We start from the raw sequence: 20117 nt of genomic DNA, 5'->3' as shown, positions 1-20117 counted from the left end.
ATTCACTTAACAACTGGGGCAAGAAAAATTGTAAAATGGGGCAAAACTCAATAAATGTCTCACTTAACAACAGAAATTTTGGGCTCAATTGTGATTGTAAATTGAGGACTACATGCATTTGGACTTGCATTTTTTGCAGGAGGAAAAAAGACATATAGTTCTTTTGTATACAAAATTGATAATAAACTGTCTCTCAATGCAGATTGTGAATATCCAGTGTGTATATGTGCGAGCATGGAAAGAGGAGGAACTACTATGCAGACACTTCATTTTATAAGACAATTAAAAGCATTCCAAGAAATGTTATGGTTTCACTTGAGAAATGTTTAATATACATACACATACGCGCAGAAGAAATTTATATGCTGAGTAGTAATATAAATAAAGGTTTTCTTATCAGCTTATGATAAAAAATAAAAACAAGTCCATAAAGAACAAAACCATTAAACCCTACAGTTTAATAAAAGCAATAGAGAATAAAATGACTCATCTTTAAAGATCTTAAAACTCTAAAAATACCAAAAGGGTCTATTGATTACCCAAAGAGTTTAAGATTAAAAGGCCTATGGGGGAAATATTCTTCATAAGATATGACTCTTGGGAAGTCATTTCACATTATTTCTGGAAGCTTTTGTAAGACTTACTTTGCCAGTGGCATCCATTACACTTTTGGAGACAGCAAGAGAAAGAAGATGACCTTAAGGTTCAAATGGGTATGTATCAAAGTAGACAATTCTTCAAGCCATTAAGGGTTGTAAAAAGTTAACAGTAAAATTTTACATTGGACCCTGAAATGCCTGGAAGCCAGTGCACGTGCCAAGACATTTGCTTAATGTTGCATCACACCATCTTGTCCAAATGAGGAATTACTAGAATGGGAATATTTTGTTTTATAGTTATCTATGTCCAGAGAAGCTTTCTATTGGTTTTAAATCTAAAAAACTGTGAAAAGTAATTTGAGTCACAAAAGTAATTTCTAATAAAGTCCATAAAACAATCTGGCTGGTTTACTTACAAAACTAGTTCTGAAGCCTAATTTTAATGGATCTAAAAATGGATCCTATTAATAAAGGTCTGCATTGGTCTTTCTAGTTAGGCAGATGCATTATATGTTATCTAACAATACATTCTAATCTAACCAGTAAAACAATGGCTTAGACTGTACCAGAGATCCCTCACAATATACAATGACTTAATCACAGTTTGACTTATTGCCAGATGTTACACCACTTGGAGAAAGACAAGGATGATTGTCTTTTGGCACTGAAACTTAAAAAATGAAGTATTGGCAATCAAAAATGCCAACAGGTACAATATCACGTGATGAACATTCCTTGTTTTAAGAATCATTGTGAATATAAGGCTTCTTAATGTAGATGAGAGATAAGAAATCAGCATTCACAGCATTATAATCAATAAAGAAACAAAATAAACAAACACTTGAGATAGTCATTTTAATTTTTGCCATTAGAGGGCTCTTACTTTGATACAGTATGACTATGCTAATGCTTTAGAGTAAAGACTGAAGTTGAGAAGCAATATTCCATCAGCTTTCAAGGATTAAAGATATATTAGGAACAGCTAATTACAGTTTAAAAGGGACACGGTGGCTCAGTGGGTTAGGGTGCTGAGCTTGTCGATCAGAAGGTCGGCAGTTTGGCAGGTCAAATCCCGAGTGCCGCATAACAGAGTGAGCGCCTGTTACTCGTCCCAGCTTCTGCCAACCTAGCAGTTCGAAAGCACATAAAAATGCAAGTAGAAAAATAGGGACCACTATGGTGGGAAGGTAACAGCATTCCGTGCGCCTTTGGCGTCTAGTCGTGCCGGCCACATGACCACGGAGACATCTTTGGACAAGCGTTGGCTCTTCGGCTTTGAAACGGAAATGAGCACCGGCCCCTAGAGTTGGAAACAACTAGCATGCATGCGCGGGGGAACCTTTACCTTTACCTTTACCTAATTACAGTTTAAAATGGCAAAGCCAACCATATACTTAGTCAGAAGCAGTCACTATTGAACAGATTTACAGTTCCATGTAAATGTGGATGGATGGTAAACTTACAGTGCAGCCAATACTTCACTGGAACTGAGTGCCATTTCACTGAATGGGACTAATTTCTAAGTAGAAATATATTATTTTGTATCATAAATAAATGCTTTGGAATATTTATTCAGAATGTGCAGCATTTTGAATTTTATTTTTAAAAAGTGTTTTGGATCATCTGGGAGCAACCTGAGCTTGAATATAGAGCATGCCCAGAACTCTTTAAAACTGCTGCTCTTTTTTTCTAAGATGTAAAGTTCAAGTATCTGTTAATCCATATCTGTATGATTGCCAAGAGAACAACGTAGTTCTTGTCTATCAAGTCATCAGAAGCCAAACCTGTCTCAGAGGAGATGTTACTTTAAATTAATTCGTCTATGTCCTGCCCTCTAGAATGAGAGAGGACAGGTCCTGATCTACTTTGTTGTGATGTTCTTTTGGATATTTGAAGGGTGGTATTGCATCTTTCCTCAGCCTGTTCTTCTCAAGGCTAAACATGCCCAGCACTTTAAATCTGTCTTCAAAGAATTTATTATCTACCACCCAGATTATCCTCCTGACACTTCTCTGAATCTGAACCAGTTTCCATGAAATTTTCTTAAAATGTGATGTTCAGCATAGGACAGTTTGGCCAAAACACAATAAACACAGAGCTGTTGTTTCCCATGATCTGAAAAAGGTAAAGGTACATCTAAAATTGTATTTGTCTTTTTTGCCACTATTTTCAGACCGTTAACTAATATACAAATAATGATTTGCAATCAACTATTATTTCATTATCTTTTTCTCAGGTAATACCAACAATTAGATCTGTATTTGATTTCTTTTTCTGAGCTTTAGTTCTATTTCCTAGATTTAATTGTATTTTATTGTATTATTTCAGTCCATTTTTCTAAGCTTACAAGATCCACTTTGAATTTTGTTTCTGAGTACTGGGCTATTTACATACTATTAAAATTATTGTTGTCATGACCTTTAACTGGGCAAAATGGGGCATCAGAGGGGTAACAATTATTGAACCAATTGGGTTAACTTACAGAATGTGACCAAAATCTGAGATCCATGACTCTCAAGGGAATTGACTTTGGTAAAGTTATGGTTGTTTTAGTGCTACTGGGCTGCTACTGTGGTCACATGATCTTAATTTTCAATGTTCCATGACAGTTTCCCAGCCAGTCTCCCAATCTCTTGCTTGGGGAGAGGAGGGGAAGGGAGAAGGGAGAGGAAGGAATGGAGGGAGGGAGGGAGGGAGGAAGAGAGGGAGGGAGGGAGGGAGGGAGTAAGGGAGGAAGGAAGGAAGGAAGGAAGGAAGGAAGGAAGGAAGGAAAGAAGGAAAGAAAATGTATAATGCTCCTTGCCAGCATTGCAAAAGGAAACTCAGTGGAGAAGCTGGCAGGAAGTTGAAAATTGCTCCTCCCCCCACTGTTTTTTGCCTGCCCTTTGTGATTCTGTTTCTCTGTTTAGGTAAGGAAATATCTCTGAACCAATGACCCAATGGGGCATGGGTTGTCTAGTTTTTATTAACATTGCTTAATCTGCAGATTTAAATATTCCTTCTATTACATATACTTACTGTACCATTTCAACGCTTTATGGTCTCCTTAGAAAATGTCCCAGTACTAATGAGAATGTCTTTTGATCCATAATTCTCTTGATCTTCCTTCACTGTGATTTTGAAAATAGAGTAAAAAACAACAACAGTAAAAACAGTATAAATCATTGTTTAGAAAATGTGCTGGTCCAGGAAAAGTGGGAAAATAATGAAAGCATTTTCAGTTATACAATGAGATTCTTTCTTAGACAGTTTTTGCCACAGTACAAAATTACAGAGTTTTGTATTATTGGATACAGCATCAGATTAGGCACTATTTAAATATCAGATCCTAGGAAAAGCTTTATAGATATCTTTCTCAGATGCCTAGAATGATGTTGCTTTTAGGAAAACAACTAATATTTAGCTCCTTTTACCCAAGGAAGAATTCCTCTAAGTGACATCAAGAAGAGCATTCACATTTCATACTACTCATATATAATTAGGAGTATTTTTTAAAAAACAAAATTAAATGCACAGTGAGAGGCGCGGTGGTGTAGAGGTGAAGAGACTCCACCTCCCATTCAGAAGGTTGAGAGTTCAATCCTAGGTAGAGACAGACATTTATTTATCAGGGTGCACAGAGAAAATATCTGCTGTGATCTCTGTGTAGGTATCAGGAAGGGCATCCACCCAGTAAATGCTTAGTTTCATTCAATCATTCTGACCCATCCCAAAACAAGGGATTACAAGGTCATAAAAAGAAAAAAAAGGACAGTGATGCCCATGCATCACAAATTATAATAGTATACTTAAATATGACATTACACGCATTATCCAAAGATTTAGTCATTTGCCCTCAAAATGTAAAAAGTCAGCATAAACTGTTTTAAAACTTTGCTATTCTATAATTGTTGAATAAATTATCTATCATTTCTGTGTACCATAGCTAATAGCAATAATTTATTCCCAGTTGCCCTGTGTATATCTTAGTGATATTATTTCATATTTTATTCTAAATTGTTAATTTAAAAACGGCCAATAAAACAGTGCATTCCAATTCTCACTTCTACAATATCCTTAAAAACTTTTTTTTCCCTTTCTGGCTCCAACATTAGGATTCTCTAATATATGCTTGAGATGCTGTCTAAATGAATTTAGAAGCCCAGACACATAATAGACAATTCAGTACAACAAATATATTAAAATGTTAAGAGACAAAGACACAAGGAATCAGCAGAATGGCAGATCTGAAAACAAACAGACAATAGTACTATACTACCACATGAGTTGTTTATGGATGACAATGAGGACAAAATAAAAACATAAATCTGAAACCAGCTTAGCCTTGAGGGAAAGTAGGGAAGTAATGGGAAATATTTTGTCATTGCAAGGCCACAAGCACAATCAAATTCTTCAGTGAGCACTGAGCACTGTTCAAAATGAAAAGCAAAAGAGCAAGTAATAGCTTTGAAGCTTCCTCAACAACAAATGTTTAGGCCACATGCTATATCACAAACCTCAGACTAAGTGACTAGTAGAGCTAGAAAATGGCTGAGGTTACACTGTAATGAAATAAAATGCTCCCTCCAGAATTGTCTAAAACATTTGAGGTGGCATAAGGGAGAAAAACTACTTTTAAAATGGAGTAATAAAATAGTTCTAGAGGTCACATTTGCAATGGTAGGAAATGAATAAAGAGCGATGTTATCTTTTTCCTGCCCTTCAGAAATAACTGCTGGCCTGTATTAGCAATTGGGCAACCCAGAAGTGAGGATAAGACCAAGGAAGCTATGTTCACTGATCTTCTGTGGTCTGGTATTAATTGCCTGAAAATATTGTCCCTATTTTGTGGACCATTAGATGCCAATAGGTTGCTGGGCATAATTCAAAGTGCTGGCTTTGATTTAAAAAGCTTAGAAAGCTGGACACCTAAGTATTTACATGACTGCTTGCTCCATCTGGATTTGCCCAAACCAGAGAAGTGCTTGTTATGTTGTTGTTGTTAGTTGCAAAGTCGTGTCTGACCCATCGCGACCCTATGGACAACGTTCCAGGCTTTCCTGTCCTCTACCATCTTCTGGAGTCCATTTAAGCTCACGCCTACTGCTTCAGTAACTCCATCCAGCCACCTCATTCTCTGTCGTCCCCTTCTTCTATTGCCCTCAATCTTTCCCACATTAGGCTCTTCTCCAGTGAGTCCTTCCTTCTCATTAGGTGGCCAAAGTATTTGAGTTTTAGCTTCAGGATCTGGCCTCCTAAAGAGCAGTCAGGGTTGATCTCCATATATATATATATATATATATATATATAGTGCTTGTTATACACAACATCTTAAACATGTGTGGAAAAGTCACCCCTTCAATAGAAGGAAATAATAAAAAGGCAGAAAAATATATTTCCTCAAAGGATCTTAAAGAGGCAGAAAAACATGCCCAGTTTTCTTAATCGCCCCGTCTCCCTCCCCCAAGCAGAAACCAGCTCTGTAGAAATGCAGATGATAAACTTGTCAGAAAGACTGGAGTCAGAAACTGGGATTAGGAAGAAAGATCCCTAGAATCCACAATCCCTCACAGCAAAAATCTAAGAGTTATCAGCCACAGCCTCAGAGAAGCAGGATATGACCTTTGGGACATAATAGGATTAACCCACCACCATCAGAATACCAGAAAAGCACACTCAGACTCAGGTCAAAGTTCATGCCACAGGAACAACTCCAAACAAAAGGCTCAAGAAGGTATAAAAACCCACTCCCTACATGCGCTCGCTCTTTTTTCTTCCAGAGCCATCTTCCTGTCTGGCTCTCTTCTTCAATAAACTGCAACCTTCTTTCTAAAGCAGTTGCCATGTTGTTTATTCCCGGCTTGGACTGAACCATGATGAAGACTTTTCCTTCAACAGGTGGGTGAGCTGAGGCTAGAAAATACTTCTTTTGTATTATGGTACCTATATTGTAGAATAGCCTTCCTCTGAAACTTTTGCTCATTCCTTTGCTGATTTAATTAATAAGTCACATTGGTAAGCCTCCTAACTTAGAATGACTCTGGGCAGTATAGAATTATAAACATATCTAGTACATTATAAAAACAACAAGAAGACAACAACAGGCCTGGCTTTGGGAAAATGATTGTTGCTACTTTGTTATCAGTTTTATCAATATGACTTTAATTAGTTATTAAATATTATATTTAATGTTGAATTCTTGTGATATTTTTTATTGTTGTTTAGGGTGTGGTAAGCTGCTCTGAGGCATGAAAATTTGCTTAAAATGTGATATTCAAAGAATTCAGCAAGATAAAATAAACTTCCAAGAGTCTGGCCATCAGCTTTTTAGAAATCATTGTAATGTACTTTTATTTTTTGCGGCTGATAGATATTTGGAAGAAGATGTCTAAAGGGAAAGATTAGAATGTGCAATGCATTGCATGCTCTGATTTGCACATCACATAGCAGAAGGTCACCAGTATCACATCACTGAAATTCTGATTGTGCATTCAGCTCGGGATTTTTGTTTAGGCTGTGATATTCCTCCTTTCTTTTGCTTTGTTATACAATGCACACTATAGGTTTCACCTCGTACCTTCAAGTACATTTTCTATATTTCTCATTCCTATGTAACTGATTCCTGATGAAAAGTCCATTGTATGCTTTTCATAAATCATAAAATATTTTTGAGTGGATTTTGTTGCTATGCTAGATTTTTAACTGCTGCTACAATAATATTACAGCTCTTATATCTCAGTAGCTCATAATAAAAGCAGTATGTCCTATTTTTAAAAAAATGAAAACAATTTTTTTAAAAATACAGGAATTCATATTTGTTAGTTAGTTAGTTCATCTATTCCCCACTGTTAATGCATGAATAGGACATATGGAAGCCTATGGTGACTATTTGGAGCAATGCTCCAAATCAGGGGTGGGGAACTATGGCCCTTTTGTGTTCTATGTACTTCAACTCCCAGAATTCCTGAGCCAGCCAGATCACAAAAGGGCCATAGTTCCCCACCCCTGTTCTAAATGTTCAGTGTTCAATATATGTTGTTGTTGTTAGTTGCGAAATCGGGTCCGACACATCGCGACCCCATGGACAATGTTCCTCCACGCCTTCCTGTCTTCTACCATCTTCTGGAGTCTATTTAAGCTCATGCCTACTGCTTCAGTGACTCCATCCAGCCACCTCATTCTCTGTCATCCCCTTCTTCTCTTGCCCTCAACCTTTCCCAGCATTAGGCTCTTCTCCAGTGAGTCCTTCCTTCTCATTAGGTGGCCAAAGTATTTGAGTTTTAACTTCAGGATCTGGCCTTCTAAAGAGCAGCCAGGGTTGATCACTTCTAGGACTGACCGGTTTGAATGCCTTGCAGTCCCCTTCATCTCTCCAATATTCTTGAAGAAATCACTGGTCCTCCCTATTCTATTGTTTTCTTCTATTTCTTTGCACTGTTCATTTAAGAAGGCATTCTTATCTCTTCTAGCTATTCTCTGGAATTCTGCATTCAATTCACTGTATCTTTCTTTTTCTCCCTTGCCTTTCAATTCTCTCCTTTCCTCAGCTATTTGCAAAGCTTCCTCAGACAGCCATTTTGCTTTCTTGCATTTCTTCTTCTTTGGGATGGTTTAGTTTGCTACCTCTTGTACAATGTTGTGAACCTCTGTCCATAATTCTTCAGGCACTCTGTCTATCTGATCTAATTCCTTAAATCTATTTGTCACCTCTACTGTATATTTGTCAGAGATATGATTTAGTTCATACCTGAGTGGCCTAGTGCTTTTTCCTACTTTCTTAAGTTTAAGCCTAAATTTTGCATCAAGAAGCTCATGGTCCGAGCCACAGTCAGTTCCTGGTCTTGTTTTTACTGACTGTATAGAGCTTCTCCATCTTTGGCTGCAGAGCATATAGTCAATCTGATTTCTGTGTTGACCGTCTGGTGATGTCCATGTGTAGAGCCGTCTCTTGGGTTGTTGGAAAAGAGTGTTTGCTATGACCATCATATTCTCTTGACAAAATTCTATCAGCCTGTGCCCTGCTTCATTTTGTACTCCAAGGCCAAAGTTGCCTGTAATTCCAGTTATCTTTTGGCTTCCTACTTTAGCATTCCAATCCCCCATGATGATAAGGACATCATTTTTTGGTGTTATTTCTATAAGGTGATGTATGGTTTCATAGAACTGGTCAATTTCATCCTCTTCAGCACTGGTGGTTAGGGCATAGACCTGGACTACTATGATATTGAATGGTTTGCCTTGGATTCGAACTGAGATCATTCTGTCATTTTGGGGATTGTATCCCAGTGTTGCTTTTCCTACTCTTTTATTGACTATGAAGGCTACTCCATTTCTTCTGAGGGATTCTTGCCCGCAGTAGTATACTTGAGGGTCATCTGAATTAAATCCACCCATTCCTGTCCATTTTAGTTTGCTGATTCCTAAGATGTCGATGTTTATTCTTGTCATCTCCTTTTTGACCACGTCCATCTTTCCTTGATTCATGGATCTTACATTCCAGGTTCCTATGGAGAAAAAATCTTTACAGCATCGGACTTTCCTTTCACCACCAGACATGTCCACAGCTAAGCGTCCTTTTGGCTTTTGCCCAGTCGCTTCATTCTTTCTGGTGCTACTACTACTAGTCCTCTACTCTTCCCCAGTAGCATATTGGACGCATATCCGACCTGAGGAGCTCATCTTCCAGTGGCATAACCTTTTGCCTTTTGGTACTGTCCATGGGGTTTTCATGGCAAAGATACTGGAGTGGGTTTCCATTTCCTTCTCCAGTGGAACACGTTTTGTCAGAACTCTCTACTATGACCTGTCCATCTTGGGTGGCCCTGCACGGCATAGCTCATAGCTTCATTGAATTACACAAGCCCACGACAAGGCAGTAATCCATGAAGGGGTCCATATATGTAGTAGGCTATAAAACCAGTTATTAAGATATATTTTTTTTCTGGCTTCAAAGAGGATTGATCAGGTGTATTTGAGCACATATCACTTTAGCATTTAAACGTATGATTTCTGATAATGTAATGGTGGTTTAGTCAATCAGCCTTGTTGTTTTTTATGATATTTTATCTCATTTTACCCCATCCAAATTTAGAGAGTATTCTGGGACTATGATGCATATCCAATCCTCATAGGGAGAGTCACACACTGATATGTCCCCTCAGCACAACTTGAAGCTACTTCTAAACTATTTTATAGGCCAGCTTTTACAAAGATGGTATATTCAGCTCTGAATTTTAAACTTAAAAAAATAAGTGGAACATAAAATGTTTCCTCCCTTTTCTCATTTTTTTAACTGTTTTGTATCAATCTGGGGTCATGGAACAGACTTGAGTTGAATTAAGTTTAAGTTTAAGTTTAAGTTTATTATATTTGTATACCACCCTTCTCCCGAATGTTCAACATGGAATAAATAAATAATAAACAAACTAACACACAAATAAATAAAGCAGTTGCTCCTGAAAAGAGAAAAAAAAATCACTATTAAAAAAAAACTAAAGCAAGACATTATTTGCATAGAAGAGACATCAGAAAAATACATAAAATATCTGACTTATAAATCCTTGGGTAAAGAATTCATTTCACCAGATATCAAGAAGATAAATGGAGTTGCTTTGAATATTAACCCCAATTAAACCCAGAATTTGTATTAACATCAGAGATTTGTTGGGATAGTTAATACACATGGGTTAAAAACTAAGGTGCTAGGAGTCTATGCCCTAAATGAAGGTAAAGTGAATTTTTACAAAGAATTTATAGAGACTAATAGATTCCTCTTATGAAAATTGGCATTTAAGGGGGACTGGACTGAAGAGATTTCTCTTCAATTAGATAGGACTTCTGATAAAAATATTAAAATTACTCATGGTAAACCACTAAAAGTCTTTGATTTGATGGACAATTTAAGGTTGGTTCATTATGTAGAGACAGAAGGATGATAGTTCAATAGAGTATATTTAATTTTAAGAAAGATACCAATCTTTTTTTTTAATTCCATTTACCGGTATATCCCGCCCTTCTCCGAAGACTCAGGGCGGCTTACAAGCTTAGCAGTTTTTTCAAGACTAGATACGAGTTAAACTTCAAAATATTCGGCTATTAAAATTTCCAAAGTAGAAATTTTACCAATGACTTTTTAAGAGCATAATTCTCGGCGTTTGGTTTATAAAAATCGAATTCTTGGAAGATGTAGACTAAATGAAGCATTGTTGCAGAAAGAAGAAATTGCTTCTTTGAGGATTGAGGATTGCAAAAAGGATTTTTTTTTAAAAAAATAATAATTTAAATAAAGGCATTGATATTAGGATGGTTTAGGATGCAAGTAAAGCCTTTACTAGAGGTTATCTGATACAATCTAATTCTGAATTTAAGCGCAAGAGTCAAGGAAAAATACAATATATTTTGGATGAAATAAAAAGAAATAAAGAATTAAAGAATTCCTGAAGGAATATAAATAGTTAACAACAAATTAAAATTTTATAGCAACAAGTATCCACGTTAACAATAAAATAAATGGAAAAAATAGAATTATGTGAAACAAATAAAATTGAATTTGTGAATAAACCAGGGAAATGGTTGGCTTATAAATCATGAAGAGAAAGAGAAAAGAAAATGATACTGAGATTACAAGAGGGAGATACAGTATTAATGAATAATGTGGCTATACAAAAACATTTTATCAATAATATTCTAATTTGTATGCAGGACATGTGTTTTGGTGAAGAAAATAGAGCAATATCCCAGAAAATAAAATATATTGAGGATTATAGAACAGAAACAAATGATGAATGAGGCTATAACAATAAGAGAAGTTTCAAAAGCTATTAAGAGTAAATCTGGAAAAGTGCCTGGACCAGAAGATTATCAAGTCTGTATTATAAGTGTTTGAAGATGCACTGTTACAACCACTACAAATCATAATGAACTCTATTTTACAAGGAGGAAAGATGCCATAGACCTGGAAAGATTCTAAAATAACATTAATACCTAAAAAGAGGGCAAGAATTGATTTTAGCAAGAAGCTGCAGACCAATATCATTATTGAATAATGATTATAAGTGGTTTGCAATGATTTTAGTTGAAAGACTGAACTTAATTTTGCAAAACTTTATTCATGAGGATGGATGTAGCCTTCTACCTAAAAGATAGTTAAAGGGCAATGCTAGAACTGAGTTGTATATTTGGACAAATTAATGAATCATAGCCAAGCAGAAGCTGTTTTTCTCTTCCATTAATAAAATAAAAAGCATCTATACTTCTTTCCCTTTATGACCTTAAAACAAATTAGGCTTTTAGCAATCTCATAGGCTTTCACTGGATGCTGGTGGTCTTCAGATAGGATGAAGATTGAGAGTTCATTATCTCGGCAAGACACTTTTTGTAGACTGATGGCTGGCTATAAATATTAAATTGAAGACTTGTTTTTGATTCACTGGTAGTCTTTGTATGATTTCTCTCCATTACACATGTTCAAAATACAGCACTAGATATATAATTGAATTTTTGACAAATCCAATGGCTTCTTGGAACCCAAGAAATTATCTAGCCACTCAAAATTAACATTTCAGATTCCTGATCTAAGCTACTCAGAATTTTATTGTCTTGATTATTTTGAAAATAATTTTCAAATCAATAGGAAGCTTTCCAGCAAGGGAAGTTGCTAAATATTTCATATTTTAGTTTGTCCCTAAAGCTCACCAATAGCAATACCACACTTATGTAACCATATATGGAACTGATGTTCAACATTTCCATCCAGTCCCTTTGATGGCCACCCACTAGAATGGATATTCTTACAATAACTCATCCGTAGCTGCATAACACCATTATATTGACCTCTTTATTGGTTTGAATTTTAATAATCATTCCACCTTATCCAGGTTATCATGTTATTGGATACTAACAAACATTATTCAGAAACCAGGACTTCAAGAAGGAAGCCACAAAATCTGTTAGCTCATTCCCTTCATACTGATCCCTCCTCTAATGAAAATTCTGCACAAATTAAAAGCATTCAAAGCTTAATTCACTTGTAATATCCTTAGGCTTTAGGTCTCATAGATATTAATCTTAAACATTAAAATATGTTACTCTTTTAAGCATCCACTTTTTCTGGCTTGGCATATCTTCCAAGTATTTAGTTGTTTGAACTGTGTTTATTTCCACTGTAATATCACTCTATAGACCAATAAAACTGAAAATTCTTGGCATCTTTTAGATCTTAGCTATTATCCCAGCATCAGAATGTTTTTATTTATCTATTAGATGCATTTATATGACTGCCCATCTACCAATGAAGCTCTGAGTGGTAAACAAATATAAAAATATAATTATCAACATCAGCTGGGAAAAAGAGAAATTTTTTTTAAAAAAAACAATGCCAAAGGCTGCAATAAAAATCTCAATACCATGGATTATTCTCAATCATGACAAAATTGCATTAGCATCATGGCTACAGTAATAAACTGAATGTATATTTCAATTTTTTTCTACCCATTTCCTGCAAAATATTAGCCATGTATGTGATGGAATTTTGTATGTGTTTCTCTGTTTTTTGGAATAAATGTTTGGCTGTGCACCTAAAATAAGTCATTCCAGGAATAGGCTTAATATTGTTGATGAAATTATAAATTCTGAATGATATTAACTTGCATGGCTTATCTCAAATAAGCCCTTTCATAATCTATTTTCAAATTTAGATGAGAAAATATTAAGTACTAACTTGGCAAATAAGAGTATCTAGTTCAGATTAAATAGAATGGATTTAAGGAAAAATGCATTCTTAACATTTGTAGATCACTTTCAATTGTGGGTTCCTTGAATTTCAATCACATCAAATCTCCCAGAATTAGAACTCACATGTACCACATTTCAGCAGCGAAACCATACAGTGGTACCTTGGTACTCATTGTTAATTGGTTCCAGGAGACCTGATGAGTACTAAAAATGATGAGTAACAAAACAAAAAAATTCCTATAAGGAATAATGTAGTGAGTCACAAGACAGCTGACATTGACAAGATCTAGCGTGTGCATTGAGTACCAAAGAAAGGATGAGTACTGGGATAACATTTTCACAACAAAATGCATTGAGTACCAAATTCAATGAGTTTCAAAGCAGTTGAATACCAAGGTATCACTGTAGTTAAAAGTAGAGGACAACAGAGTTAGATCAATATTTCTTAAAGTCAAGAGATGATCGAGGAGGAGTTACAGAGAATACTTTCCTTGCAAGTCCTTTCTGAGACTGAATTCAAAGGCTAGTATCAGAACCCTGTGTAAATTATGCAATGACCTTTTCCCCCCATCTGTATTTTAATCCATGGCATATGCCTTTCAAATGAGATATATCATGTCTGGAGAACACAAGGCTTCCATATGCAAAACTGATCACTTGATCTATCATCCATTCTGCAGAGGGTATTGTGAGAGAAGAGAAAGGAAGAGAGGAGATAGTTGCAACAAGAAGGTAAACACAGCAGGTGAGATTGACTAGCACTAAGGATGGAAAAGAAAGAGGGGCTAAGAGAAAACACACACACACACACACACACACACACACACACACACACACACACCAGCTTTCAGCTGCCAATGATTTGCTAGCTGCAGCGTTTTAAGAAAAGCTGATGTAAATCAATGGAGTATAATTTCCTTTTTTCCCTGATGTTAGTGAATGCAAGTGGTTACCTTCAAAATGAAAGGCAGATTGCTATTTTGTGAATTTATGTAAAAATAAATGAATATATTTTCCACTAAAATATACAACATTTCATTGATTAGAAGGGGTATTGCTTAATTCCAGTGAAGTCTTTTATTTTATCAAATTGCAGGATTTTATCATTGTTTTATTTGATATATAAATTAAAATTTGGAGATGGCATATCTTTTTCATTGCTTAACTCTTGTTCTAATTCAATAATTTGTTTTATTAATTGGGATGGGGAGTCTTATACATTCATTTCAATACATTAGGGGAGCCAGCTTGGTCTAGTAGTTAAGGCATCAAGCTAGAAATCAGGAGACCATGAGCTCTAGTCAGTGGTGGGATTCAAATAAATAAATAAATAAATAAATAAATAAATAAATAAATAAATAAATAAATAAATAAATAAATAAATAAATAAATAAATAAATAAATTTTTATTTATTTTATTTATTTTTATTACATTTATATCCCGCCCTTCTCCGAAGACTCAGGGCGGCTTACAAGCTTAGCAGTAGCCTTCATTCTATGTATATGCCTGCTTGTTAGGGCTTTCACACACCCCCAAGCGGCATTATTACAAAGTCAGCTTAATTGCCCCCAACAATCTGGGTCCTCATTTTACCTACCTCGGAAGGATGGAAGGCTGAGTCAACCTTGAGCCTGGTGGGATGCGAACCTGCACTAATTGCAGGCAGCTGGTGTTACTTAAGGAGGCATTAGCCCACTGCTCCACCAAGGCTCTTAATGTGTACATTGACATTAGCTGAGCCTCCCCCCCTACTCTCTCCCCCCAACACACAGTGACAACAAACCCTCCATCCTACCACACCATGTGAACCAACTACACCACACACCAGGATTGAAGTTTTGCATTGCATTCACACCCAATTCATGTATGTGGATGTGATGAAAATTAAGTGCTGTTTAATACGTAGCATGATGATGTAAATAATGTGAATGAAGATTGCATCTCAAGCATAATGGTATGATATGAATGCATGAATATATGTTCTGCAAAACCAAAATCCACAATTTTACTTATGTAATAACCATTACTATCTGAAGGAGAGACAGAAGGAGGAGCAAGAGACAAAACATGTCTATGGAGATTCTCAGTTATCCAGGTCATGGTTGTCCCAAAGGTACCTTTTCAAGAGGTAACTGGACTGTCTTGTTTTTCTTTGAAGACATTTTGCTTCTCATCCAAAAAGCTTCTTCAGCATTTTGGATGAGAAGAAGATGAAAGAAGATGAAAGAAGACATCTTCAAAGAAAAACAAGAAAGTCCAGTTACCTCTTGAAAAAGCACCATTGGGACAAGCGACAAAACAGATGACATCATTATGCAAATATCAAGACTTATGTGCTGATGTTAGACATTGATGGCAGCTGCATGATGGCACCACTATCAAGACTTATGTGCTGATGTTAGACATTGATGGCAGCTGCATGATGGCACCACTACTTAAAAAAGTAAAAGTTTCCCCGCACATGCGTGCTAGTCGTTTCCAACTCTAGGGGCCAGGACGAGGACGTCTCCATGGTCATGTGGCCGGCATGACTAGATGCCAAAGGTGCATGGAACACTGTTACCTTCCCACTGTAGTGGTCCCTATTTTTCTACTTGCATTTTTACATGTTTTCGAACTGCTAGGTTGGCAGAAGCTGGGACAAGTAACAGGTGCTCACTCTGCTATGTGGCACTCGGGATTCAACCCGCCAAACTGCCGACCTTCTGATCAACAAGCTCAGCATCCTAACCCACTGAGCCACAGCATCCCTACTTAAAGCTTATCAATTTGATGTCCTCATAATTTGCTGAAGATGTTGCAGATAATAAGCAAGATTTATGGCTTCCTATCATTAGTTAATGACAAATGATGGCTTTCAGCCTGTTAGTAAATTCTATAACTATGGGATATACATAAGGATGTCAAGTAAATAATCCCCACTTTCTTATTCCGGTTAACAAAAACAAAGTGAATTTTAGATGTGTATTTGTATGTGTATTTCTTTGGAGGACAAAGTTTTAAGTCCAGTTATGTAGCATAAAAATAAATGGATAACATTCTTTGATAAATTTGGGCAGTAGCTGCAGACTTTCAGAAAGGTTAAGGTTTTCCCCTCTCCAACAGCCATAATTTCCTGATCTTCTACTGCTGCTTCAGCCTCATAGTCAAGTAGAGGTTATCAAAGAGCTCTATGATAAACATGGATTCAGAGCACCAAACAGTACATGATCAATAATCACACATTTGGAATACTAAGATACAGCATGACTATTTGAGCATTTACTTATTTAACACCTATTCATACATCAGCTCATATAATGTTATGAACCACTTAAGGGCATTTTTATACCCACAAATTAAGCACAGCTTTTTATTTTATTCTCCCCACGTGTATTTAAGAAATTTCTCAGGAAGCAGCTGGAAGGTACATATCTATGTAATGCAAAGATGGTCAGATGTATGTTGGAAAGAACTCCTGCATTTGCGATAAAGTGCCAAAATTTGAGCAAGGAAGTTTAGAAGATTTGTGTCTTACAGAGCTCATGTTTTCTAATGTTCATCTTCTGAGCACTTCCTAATACATGCTAGGGCTGCAATGTTAAATTGTACCCTGTGATCTTTCTGTTCCAGTAACCGCAATGGTTCTAACATATACATGCTTTGCATCTTATCACTGTCTTTAATTTCATTTTTTTTCCTGATTATTTTCCCCTCTACTGAGGGAAAATACTGAACCCTCCCTCCCTTCCTCTTTTTTGTAAATAAGATGATTATATTTTTTAGATACTGAAACAAACATTTCTCTTCATTGGATAAATGGAAAGATTTCCAACTACAGATAATAAATGAGTTGGGATAATGTGACTGCTCCTCAGATTCCAACCTTACAGAAATGATATACAACCAGGATAAAGAGGCAAATAATGATCCAGTGTAGAAATGGATAAATTTAAATATCAAAAGTGATTGGATCTTCTGAACTACTCTTCTTGAAGCATTCAACCTCTTACTCCAGATCTAAAGGGTACCCACAAAGGTGCACTTCATAAGACCTGAAATGATCATGGTACAAGGGTGCAAAACCAGATACAATATAGTAATGCTTGCTTATTGTTCAATAAAGCTCAAGAAGAAGTAGAGAAGTAACTTTCATAACTATAAGTAAGCAGCCGAGTTCTTATGTATCATTACAGGACATGGGGACCTCTATTTATCCTTGTCCTATGGATGAAGTGTTGGTGACATAAATTGTGGTGCAATGTAAATTGAGATTGTTTTCATTGTGGAAACAGCCTGTCATTTCTATGGAGCAGAATATTTTGATTGTGAAAAGCCTAATGTGATGTTGTGGACCATTAGGAAGAAGACTGAAACTTTATAGTGATATTATTTGGCAATAGGTGATGTTGTCACTATGGGACTGAACTATATCTTGAATCTTGATGCACATCTCCCTTTTGTAGATTTCAGTTCAATATGCACACCATTATTCCAGAAATTCCTCACTCTAAACTGATTCAGCTACCCATTCCTGTCCCTACTTGCAGGTGGATTATAAAGCTTCTGACAGATAGAAAGCAACAGGTGAAGTTAGGAAAAATCACATTGAATACCTGAACAATTAGCACAAGTGCCCCTCAGGGCTGTGTGCTCTCTCTGTTACTCTTTTCTTTCCTTACCAATGACTGCTCTCTAAGGATTCTTCTGTTAAACTACTAAAGTTTGCAGATGATACAACAGTCATTTGTCTCATTAGAGATGGTGATGAGTCTGCATAGTGTATATAGACAAGAGGTTGAACAACTGGCCCTAGGGTGTAACTGGAACAATCTGGTACTGACACAATTAAAACTGTAGAGATGCCAGTGGATTTTTTTGGAAGAGCCCTCCTATTCTACCATCTCTTACCAAGCAGGACATGTACAGACTTCAACAGATAGGACTGCAGAAAAAACAATTGCAATCACCATGCCTTCCACTGAGGACCTGTTTATTGCACTGGTCAGAAGGAGGGCTGAGAAGTTATTTACAGATCTCTCACATTCTGGACATAAACTGTTTCTCCCTTTCGGATCCCACTACAGGCCACTGTATGCCAAAACATCTAGACACAGAGACAGTTTTCCCCCTCTCATGCCATCAATCTGCTGAACACCTAATTCCCACTGTATATTTACCAAGATAGTATGGCTGTATCATCTTTTCTACTACCTTCTCTTATTGGTATCATTATTATGATTATTACTACTCTGTTATTTTGCATGTACACAAAGAGCTTCTGCACTGGAGACAAATTCCTTGTGTGTCTAATAACGGTCAAATAAAGCTATTCTATTCTATTCTATTCTATTCTATTCTATTCTATTCTATTCTATTCTATTCTATTCTATTCTATTCTATTCTATTCTATTCTATTCTATTCTATTCTATTCTATCCTTTTGTATTATACAGGTGAAACTTGAAAAATCAGAATATCGTGCAAAAGTTCTTTTATTTCAGTAATGCAACTTAAAAGGGGACACTAATATATGAGATAGACTCATTACATGCAAAGCAAGATAGGTCAAGCCGTGATTTGTCATAATTGTGATGATTATGGCATACAGCTCATGAAAACCCCAAATCCACAATCTCAGAAAATTAGAATATTGTGAAAAGGTGCAATATTCTAGGCTCAAAGTGTCCCACTCTAATCAGCTAATTAAGCCATAACACCTGCAAAGGGTTCCTGAGCCTTTAAATGGTCTCTCAGTCTGGTTCAGTAGAAATCACAATCATGGGGAAGACTGCTGACCTGACAGTTGTGCAGAAAACCATCACTGACACCCTCCTTAAGGAGGGAAAGCCTCAAAAGGTAATTGCAAAAGAAGTTGGATGTTCCCCAAGTGCTGTATCAAAGCACATTAATAGAAAGTTATGTGGAAGGGAAAAGTGTGGAAGAAAAAGGTGCACAAGCAGCAGGGATGACCACAGCCTGGAGAGGATTGTCAGGAAAAGGCCATTCAGAAGTGTTGGGGACTTTTACAAGGAGTGGACTGAGGCTGGAGTCAGTGCATCAAGAGCCACCACACAGAGACGGATCCTGGAGATGGGCTACAAATGTCATATTCCTCTTGTCAAGCCGCTCCTGAACAACAAACAACATCAGAAGCGTCTTATCTGGGCTAAAGAAAAACAGACCTGGTCTGTTGCTCAGTGGTCCAAAGTCCTCTTTTCTGATGAGAGCAACTTTTGCATCTTATTTGGAAACCAAGGACCCAGAGTCTGGAGGAAGAATGGTGAGGCACACACTGCAAGATGCTTGAAGTCCAGTGTGAAGTTTCCAGAGTCTGTGTTGATTTGGGGAGCCATGTCATCTGCTGGTGTTGGTCCACTGTACTTCATTAAGTCCAGGGTTAGCACAGCCGTCTACCAGGAGATTTTGGAGCCCTTCATGCTTCCTTCCGCAGACGAGCTTTATGGGGATGCTGACTTCATTTTCCACCAGGACTTGGCACCTGCTCACACTTACAAAAGCACCAATACCTGGCTCAATGACCGTGGGATTACTGTGCTTGATTGGCCAGCAAACTCACCTGACCATAGAGAATGTATGGGGCATTGCCAAGAGAAAGATGAGAGACATGAGACCGAACAATGCAGAAGAGCTGAAGGCCACTATTGAAGCATCCTGGTCTTCCATAACACCTCAGCAGTGCCACAGGGTGATAGCTTCCATGCCATGCCGCATTGAGGCAGTAATTGCTGCAAAAGGGGCCCAAACCATGCATGCTTATACTTTTCAGAGGTCCGATACTGTTCTATGTACACTCCTTGTTTTACT

The sequence above is a fragment of the Vipera berus genome (assembly GCF_964194415.1).
Source record: "Vipera berus genome assembly, chromosome: 1".
Classification (NCBI taxonomy): Eukaryota; Metazoa; Chordata; class Lepidosauria; order Squamata; family Viperidae; genus Vipera; species Vipera berus.
Note: the sequence above shows the minus strand (reverse complement) of the source record.